General features: G+C 41.0%; 1 long non-coding RNA gene across 1 annotated transcript in view; it reads right to left on the reverse strand.

Annotated features, from left to right (window-relative positions):
- LOC115646662 overlaps positions 1-8,875 on the reverse strand; it is a 66,661-nt gene extending 57,786 nt beyond the window's left edge. The window contains exon 1 of the long non-coding RNA XR_003999095.1: positions 8,626-8,875. This is a non-coding gene — a long non-coding RNA (uncharacterized LOC115646662). The remainder of the gene's footprint in view (positions 1-8,625) is intronic.
- Positions 8,876-9,516: the final 641 nt, after the last annotated feature.

Here is a 9,516-nt window from a genome sequence, read left to right on the forward strand (position 1 = left end):
AGGAACAGGCAGTTTCAGGTGAAGGGAGGGAGGGATTGTCCCCTGTGAACTGCAAAACTCCCAAGGGACATGGGATTGTCTTTTATTGACACTGGAGGGTTTCCTTTTCTCCGGGTCCTTGCTCCATGGTTACTTCAACAACGCAATATGTATTTGTAAAGTATGTAGATAATGCCCAGCTTTATCCCATCACTGCAGCTGAATTCACTGCCTTATTCTCGCTCCAGCCTCACTGTGGTCCTGCTGGTACACTGAATATTCTGGATTTTGTTTGCAGTGGATCCAGTTCAGTCCAATAGATCTCAAAGGAATGGTAGATGCTGTTTGAAACCCTGATTCAGCAAGATACTTAAGCACATGCCTACCATGTGTGGGACTACTCACATGTTTAAAGTGAGACACATACTTAACTAGCTTGCTGAAGCAAGTCCTTAAAGCAATATAAAAAAATAATGGTAGTCTGCAAAAGTCAGAACTGAATTATTATGTTTTAGAAACCTAGACAGGGATGTGCTTTTTTTGTCTTCTTTTTTTGGCTTTTTTTTTTGTTAAAGAGGGTCTGTTATGCCTAAATCAGGACATCTGGTCAACTTTATTTTAACAGGCCAAAGACCCTTTTCTCTGTTATGTCTTTAATCTTTTTCCATACAAAAAAAAATATTTCTCGTTCTTATCGTACATTGGCATATCATAAAGGTGTCTTTATCACCTCTTCCTTCTGATTAAAAGGCTGTGAGTAATGCCAGCCAATATCAATAGTGATGCCCTAAAACTAACATTAATATCATACCACAATCTTACAGGGAATGTATCAGTAACCACATCTGAGTAATCCACATAGATTGTTACAGAATTTTCAAGACAAGTAATGAAGAGCAAATCTCCTCAACTATATAACATATACAGAGTCTCATTTGTCTAACAGGCTGAATGATCTTTTTTAAACATTGATCACACTGTTAAATTGTGTAGACTTTAGGTATGCAAGCAGTTTTGGAGGATAAACAAGAAAACTGGCCCATAAACTTATCCCAAACAAGAATCAAATAAGAATAATTTCTGAAGTACAGTAAACTTTTCAAATGTTTGAGTCCCTTATCACTTGCTGGTTTTGGCTCTAAGATACTGAAGTCATAGTAATACTTAGCACTTATATAGTACTTCACATCTTCAAAACCCTGGTCAGACATTAGCAATTGATATTTGTACAGGACTTTGAAGTTCCAAGTTCTCCATATGTTCTAAGACTTGGAAATTATTGGCATCATTGTCAGGTAGTTAATAATACCCATCAGCTATGGTCATCTCATTTTTCAGATGAGGACACAGAAAGTGTTAAGTGAGTCACCCATGACTACACAGTAAGTTAGTGGCAGAGCTAGGAGCATTTGATACCTAGCGCTGGTCTCATTCCTCAAAATTATGCTGCTGGGATAACATTAGAAAATCTGTTCACACATTATTTGCAATTTGACCCAAAGCTGTAAGTACACAAAATCTCACAAGAAGAGGTTCAAATATATTTGAATAAATTCCTGAACTAAATCAAAATGCTGCACCCCTGATTTGCCCTTCGTTAATAACCATAAGGCATGAGTACAGGTTCCAGCATTCAACCTGATTTAGGACATGGCATATTTGGCATTCAGGGATTGGCATGGGTGGGAGACAGCCTACTGCCAGGACTTGCTGGGTCCTTCCTTTGCTGGTAGGTCCTGTTTTTTTCTCCCCACCCCTACCCAGTGTCCAAAGGTGGGAGATTCAGGACAGATGTAACACGAGAAGCTACTTTTAGCTCTTGTTTTAATTGACTAGATCTCAGTTGGCTATCGCCCTTTACAAATCTCCATCTATGACCTGAATAGGAATTTTGTCTAAATTAACACCTCCACATTGTAAGGCAAACGGAAAGGTGCTCCTAACATGAGTAAGGGTGGTAGAATCTGACCACATAGACTTTAAGGTCAGAAGGGACCATTATGATCATCTAATCTGACCTCCTGCACAACGCAGGCCACAGAGTCTCACTCACCCACATCATTCATAAAACTCTTCATTTAGAAATTGCCTTATGCCCTAAAGCATGAGGTCTTGTATCCATTCTTAAATTTGGAAGCTTTTGCTTTGTTTTCTAATCCTATATAATTAGACTCGGCACAATGCAATTTTTTTATATATACTTTTGATGGATAATATCAATGTTTATTTTTAAGCTTTTTACATGCAAGTAGTGACTTTCTAGGGACCAGTCACATAAGTAAGCATTACTTCTGTGAGTAATGGGGATCTGCAGGATGAAACCCCCAGTTTTAACACTACTTTTTGTTTAATTTTAATGACTAAAATCAATGTTATATTATTATTGGAAATGTGAAATCACAAGCAACTGTCATCAAGAAATAGCTAATCTGAAAGCACTGTTTAAAGAGTCATAACTTCCTGACTTCTGATATCAAGATCAGCTGCTGGGAAAAAGGCAGGAATTAAATCATATTAATGGTACGGATATTCTGAATGTGTGAGCTGTTGGTTTAAACCTTTGCACTATGTTATTCAAGAAGTAGTTTTCCCAGATTAAGATGTTGAACTTGACCTAGAAATTCAATTTCACACTTTCTTATTATACAAAGAGATAATATACAAACACTGAAAGGAAATTAGCATGTTTTTAATTTACAAGGATAACAGCCTTAGAAATGTAGCTCAACTAATAATTAAATAAATTGTGAACAATCTTAGATTTTTCTAGAGTGATCCAGGAAACCAAGATAACAAAAATCAATTAAAAAATATTAGCTTGATTGCCAACAAGTTTAGGCTTGAAATTAGAGCAAGGTTTCTAACCAGCAGAGGAGTGACGTTCTGGAACAGCCTTCCAAGAGGAGCAGTGGAGGCAAAGAACATAACTGATTTCAAGACTGGGCTTGATATATTTATGGAGGGGATGGTATGATGAGACTGCCTACAATGGCATGTGGCCTATCTGTGACAGTGAGTAACAAATAACTCCAACAGCTGGAGATGGGACACTAGAGGGGAAGGGCTCTGAGTTACTACAGAGAATTCTTTCCCAGGTGTCTGGCTGGTGACATGCTCAGGTTCTAACTGATCGCTGTATTTGGGAATTTCCCCCAGGTCAGATTGGCAGAGATCCTGAGTGTTTTTCACCGTCCTCTGCAGCATGGGGCATGGGTCACTTACTGGTTTAAACAAAACTAAATTGTGGATGCTCTGTAACCTGAGATCTTTAAATCTTGATTTGAGGACTTCAGTAACTCAGCCAGAGATCCATTAAAGGAGTGGGTGGGTGAGGTTCTGTGGCCTACAATATTCAGGACGTCAGACTAGATGATCACAATAGTCCCTTCTGGCCTAAAAGTCTATGGGTATGTCTACACAGCAGTTAAACAGCCAGGGCTGGCCTGGGTCAGATGACTTGGGCTCAGATTTCAGGTCTGTAAAATTGCTGTGTAGTCATTCAGGCTTGACCTGGAGCCCGAGCTCTGGGATCTCTGTGAGGAGGGAGGGTTCCAGGGCCTGGACTCCAGCCCGAGCCCAAACGTCTGCACAGCAATTGTTAGCCCCACAGCCCAAGCCCCGTGAGTCAGAGTCAACTGATTCAGGCCAGTCATGGCAGTTCCACACATCTTTTATTCCAGCGTAGAGGTCCAGTGTAGAGTCTAAGAACTGTTCAGATTTTTAAAGTGTCCTGACAAGATATTAAATGATCTGCTTCCTATCATACACTTTGCTAGAGTACACTGAACAGAGGTTCAAAATACATACTCTACACCTTTAAAATTAAAACTGTCCAGACCTGGAATTTAATCAATTAGTGGAGAGGTTGGAAAAACTTGACTGACCTGGAATCATCTCAGTGGATATATTTTTAAACATTTCTGAACTTTTATTGGTTTTATTTAAAGTTGGAATTCATTATTGGGCAGAATTAATTAGTAAATCATTTTGACACACAAATGTATTTCCAGTTCTCTGCTTAAAACCTGTTACTGATGGTAAGACCTGAACATCTGGTCATGTTATGCTATAGAAATAATGGTAAAATAAAATACAGACATTCCACTGGGCACTAGGTATTAGAAAATAGTCCTATTAACATTTGCCTTTTCTTTAAAAAGTTTGTTTTAATTATAGTTTAGATTTTGACTTAATCAAATGGTATATTCTGCTCCTGCAGATGTTTTGTTGTTCTTCTTCTTTGAAGGAGCTCTCCTAAAGAATCTTCAGAGGTCAAAATCATAGGCCAAGATTTACAGAGGTGAGTAGTGATGTTCAATTCCTCAATTTTTTGTCACCCAACTTAAGGCATCTTAAATGGGACTGATTTTTACAAAGGGCTAAAATGGAAAGTTGGTCAGGTAGAGTGTGAGACAGTCAAGGGGAAACTAAATTACTATCCACCACCCCTTATAGACATCAATAGTTCCTGCCTCAGATACATTGGAAAACCTATTGCAAGATACGATTACATATCAACAGCAGAAATTAGTACACAGCAGAATAAATGCTGAAGTTTCTCTGTTTCCAGACACATGACCCTTAATCCATAACAGCCTGGGCTGGATGTGAACCAAGGAGTGAAGGGAATCCAACATCCTGTTGTGCTTCATATGTCATTGCACTCAGGCCATCTAAACTGGGGATAAACATAGAGCTTCGGCTATATTCCTGACATACCCCTTTTTCGTGAGGAAAGTGAAGATGTGAAAACCAGGCTTAAGGTGCTGCAAAGATGAGGATCGTTGGGTTTTCCAATATTCTCAGTGTTTCCACTCTAGACATATAGAAACCATTTAGCACCATTTGGACTGAATCAGTTTGTCAGTCAAGGGAGAGTTCTGTGGATCTGGCAGGTCAGAGCTCTACTGAGGTAATCTGTCTGCCAGTCCACTAAGAGACTGCCAGTTCAAGTCTCATTAGATTCACTACTGCTCCTGGACACCAAAATAGCAGCAATGCCCAAACACTTTTTCCCCATCCCTTCCTTTCAGATACAGATCTAGCTATTTATTTATGGATCTCAGACCTGTATCCTCCAAGCCTTCTTGGCGAAAGGCCCTCAGCGATGAAAATCCCTACTGCCAGAAATCAGGCTCTGCTTGAATCCAGCAAACTTGAAGACACAATTCAATACTCACCTCTTTGAGCAAGCCCTCCTCTCAGAAACAATAACTGGAAAATGGCCCTGAACTACCTTCTCTGAACAGACAACCACCAATTATTAACACTTAAGGGCCAGATTCTGCTACTCTTACTCACGTTAAGTACTCTCTTACTAGAAGAGTAGTCTCACTGAATTCAAAGATACTGCTCCATGTGAGTAAAAGTAACAGAATCTTGTCCTCAGAGCATGGCATAATACTATGGAAGAAACAGAGTATATTACATTTTAGGAGAGAAATGACACTTTCACTTAAGTTTACTGTATATAGTTTCTAGACAGGAAGAAGAATGGCAGACTAGAAATGAGAAATCATAACCAATGAATAGAGCAGAAGTCTCCCAAAAATTACATGTATTCCCCTCCTCCCCCACCCAGCCATAACAATTCCACATGATGGATTTCTGGCTCATCCAACTCCTTTTCTGAATCCACCACAGGTTTGGCATCTGTACAGTGGGCTTTACTTAGCTATGAATGCTGTTTGTTCAGCGATCAGGAATTGCATATGATGGCAAGATAAGTGTCTTTCCTTCTACATTACTTTTGTATGAATTGTTTGAAGTTCTCTGATCCCTCATGCTATTTTTCTACAACACAGGAACATATGTGCTTGAAATACTTCTATAGACAATCTTTCCTAAACAATTGAGAGCCCCTTCCTCTCCTCGAACTTCTAGTGTACGTCACCACACAGCTGGAAAAATCAGTGACTGCATTGAACACTAATTCATTAGTAGTTGCTGTTTCTTCAATGAAGGGAGAATTGAGTCCATGCCGCCAAAATCACATATCCAAACACCTAAATTGAAAGTGTGTGATCTAGTGGTTAGAAAATGTGAGTGGGAGTTAGGAGTCCTGAGCCTATTCTTTGATTCTCCCACTCCCAGTGGCTGTGCGATCTTGGGTAAGTCACTTCACTTTTCTATGCCTCAGTTTCCCCATCTGCAAAATGTGGATACTATTCTAGTTACCCACCCTCTCTGGGGCAATGAGAGAATTAAGTAATGTTTGTAAAGTTCTTTGAAATTCCCAGATGAAAAGTGCTCTGTAAGGGCAAAGTAGTATTATTTCAGATGCTCCCTTGCAAAAGATAATTGCCGAAGAAGGATTTGAAAATCTTTTTAGATTAACTGTAATACTTTTCTTATGCAGAATGACTAGCAAAATAATTTCAAGTGGAACCCAATTTTTTCACTTCTCTTGATTGTGCTAACACTTGGGACCACAGGAAAATGTCACATGTTGGCTTTGTTAAACTTGAAGTGACTTTCTCTCCTGGGGACAAGAGGTCTGTGGTTATTTGCAACATCTGATGTATCAAATACCATTTACAGAGCCATTATTGTTACCTTTTGAAGAAATGATTGTAAACTGGGAATAGCTTCTGCTTTCATCATCCCATTTGCTGTGGGAAGTTTAGTGGAACTAGTTTATAGTGAAAATGTGTCTTCCAGAGAAAATGTCCAATGTCCGAAAAATTCTGAGACTCAAAGTGATAGCTTTCAGCTGTTGCTCAGTGAGTAGCCGATGTTCCTTCTCTTCAGGAAAGCTGATACTCCCTCTTCAGTGGAATTTAAATGCACAAAGTCGGAAGGGAAAGTACATGTATAACAGACCTAATGAAACTGAAAACAGTTTCTGTGATTCTCTCTGCATGAGATGTTCAACATCTTGTTAGCTGCCCACAACTACCGCAAGTGGGTGGTGCCTGAACACGCCAGCGTTAATACATAGAGGAATATGTCATAGGAAAGTTCAGTACAAGGACTTGATTATATATATAATATGGACTTGCCCCAATACTATGGTTCAAATGGAAGGTAAACCAAGAAGGATCAATCAATCTTTAATGCAAAGCAGGAGGAGGATGTTCAGAGCAAATTTTGCCATTCTTCCTGGAAAACATCCATGAGTTGTGGTTAGAAACAAACGATTTTTTCCAGGCTTCACTAGTATTCTCTAAAACCACATCAGATGGAAAACCCAGAACCACAGAAATATTGGGATCAACCTTGAACTGGAATATGCTGTAACTTTATGAACTAATGAAAATAGCTCTTCAGTGCTATATGGGAAATTTTGCCAGATGTAACATGTGTAAGCACCTGAGGAGGTGGAGGTTGGTATGCCATTCCCCATATTTGTCAGGAGAATGGTGGGTTCCAACCTGAACGCCTTTTGCTGTAAAACAGAATAGGTGTTTTCTTCTATTCTGACCTTTTGACTCTTCTAGCTGGCTGGCAATTCCATCCCATTCCTACAGTTTAATAAAGCAGTGCAAAGAAAGGCCAAATTCTATTCCCACTATGCACCCTGTTGAGATTCAGTACAGTCCCTGGGCATGGATGCAAGAAGCAGCATCCTACTGCTAGTGAACCCACGGAGGACCTGGTCAGAATCGGGACCTATGCCAGGAAAATTTGTAACCATTCCCACATATAACCTCCCCCCACCCACTCTTCTGCTGCTGCTGCTACTGCTATGGCTAGAAGTGCCCTTTCCAAAGAGTATATTTTCTCCAGCCCACCATTCTATTTAAACATCTTGCACTATATCGGCAATCCAGCTGTGAGGTTCCTTCTAACACAGCAATAAATCAGTGAGCAATCTAGACAAAAATCTCACACTATAAAAGGGTTAATTTCTGGTATCTTCACATTTGAATACAACCAGAAAGTGACTTCTCAAATAGGCCTTCTAGTTTGCAGTAGAAATAGGAAGATTATGAGGCAGATAAAGCAGCAATATTTTTAATCTTCGGTTTGCATTGCCTAAATGGAGTATGTAGCTCATAAGCAGGGGACAGGCACATTTTGCATAAACCTATAGGCGTATTTTTAAAGAAATGTCTCCCCACTGCCCTGGATTTTTGTAGGACATGCTGCAGCACTTTTTCACTTCTCTTTGGGCTTTGAGGTACTTTGTTTAACCACAATCAGCTTAGAGGATAGAGACCCTCTGGCTCACCCAAGATAAACACGATTCTGACCCTGCTTTCCTCTTGCACCAAGGGTAGTAGCCTCCTAATAAATTAGCAATCCCCATCCCCAAGCTGGCTGAGCTGCATTGGCTGGCATGCTGGAAAGAGGGGCATGGAGCTACAGCTCTACTTGCTCCATAGTTATCTCCACTGACTCCTTGCCCTTCTGCTGAAGGTGGGGAGTAGCTTCCCTGCAGCACTCTCTTCCCCCTAATCATTCAGACCCAAGCCCCAGGAAGGCTGCACAGATGTGTGTATGGTGGGAGGAGGGTGTCTTACTGCCCCTATGCCCCTGTTCATTTGTACAGCCTGGGCCAGATTGTGGCCCTTATGCATTACCAATTTTTACAGCTTTTGTAACACCACATTGAAATTTAGGGCCCAATCCTGCTTTCCTCACACTCATACAGCTCTCATCGGTTGCCATTAGTGAGGGCCCAAGTCTGCCCCCCTTACTCACCCTAAGCAGTATTCTACTCTTCAGCTAGCACCAGGGCAGTCTCACGGCTCTCAGGCAGACTCATCTCAGGGTCAGGAAGTACTCAACAGGAGCCAGCAGAGCAGGATCAGGCCCTCAGAGCTTGGCATGCACAAAGGAATTCAGGACGAGGCTCTAAACAAGACTGGATACTTTTTGAAAGAATTTTTAAGACTGTGTTGAAGGAACTTTTTGCTGCCAAGTAAATTGGCTGCAGAGAGCTCGTGGGTGTTAGAACTCCACTGGCAACGGTTTCAGACAGATTGTCTTATCTGCCCACTTACAGCTGAAGTTGTAGCTATAAAGCCTGAAGATACCAATGAGAGAAAAAGACGCACTAGGCACTGGTTTAGGCGGAGGAGGAGGAGTGCTATGGAAACTATTGAAGCAATGGTGGGCCAGATTCTGATCTCAGTTAGAAGAGCATAAATCTAGAGTAGCTCCTCTGAAGTAAATGGTGTTACATAAGATATACGCTGGTGTAACAGAGCAGAGTTGGACCCAGTATAACTTTTCACTCTATGGGCTAGATTCCCAAAGGTACGTAAGTGCCTAAGTCCAGGTTTAAGCATTGAAGTCACAGTTTTAGGCTCCACTGTGATTCACAAAACTCTCATTAACCCTGTAGGCACCAGAATTCACTGGGTACCTAGACTCCTGCCTCTGAGCATGGGCACTACTGCCTCCCTCTAGCTCTCTGGGTGCCTATCTCCCACTTGAGCCCCAGAGGGATTCTAAACAGGGGAAGACAGGCATCCACACACAAACCTTGCATGCGGGAACTGATCCTATAGATGAGCTCAGAGGTCACCTTTTGGATTGGGTCCCTCTCAAAATCCGGTGGTGGTGGCAACAGTACTGATGCCTTCTATC

This window comes from Gopherus evgoodei, chromosome 2 (assembly GCF_007399415.2).
Source record: "Gopherus evgoodei ecotype Sinaloan lineage chromosome 2, rGopEvg1_v1.p, whole genome shotgun sequence".
NCBI classification, from domain to species: domain Eukaryota; kingdom Metazoa; phylum Chordata; order Testudines; family Testudinidae; genus Gopherus; species Gopherus evgoodei.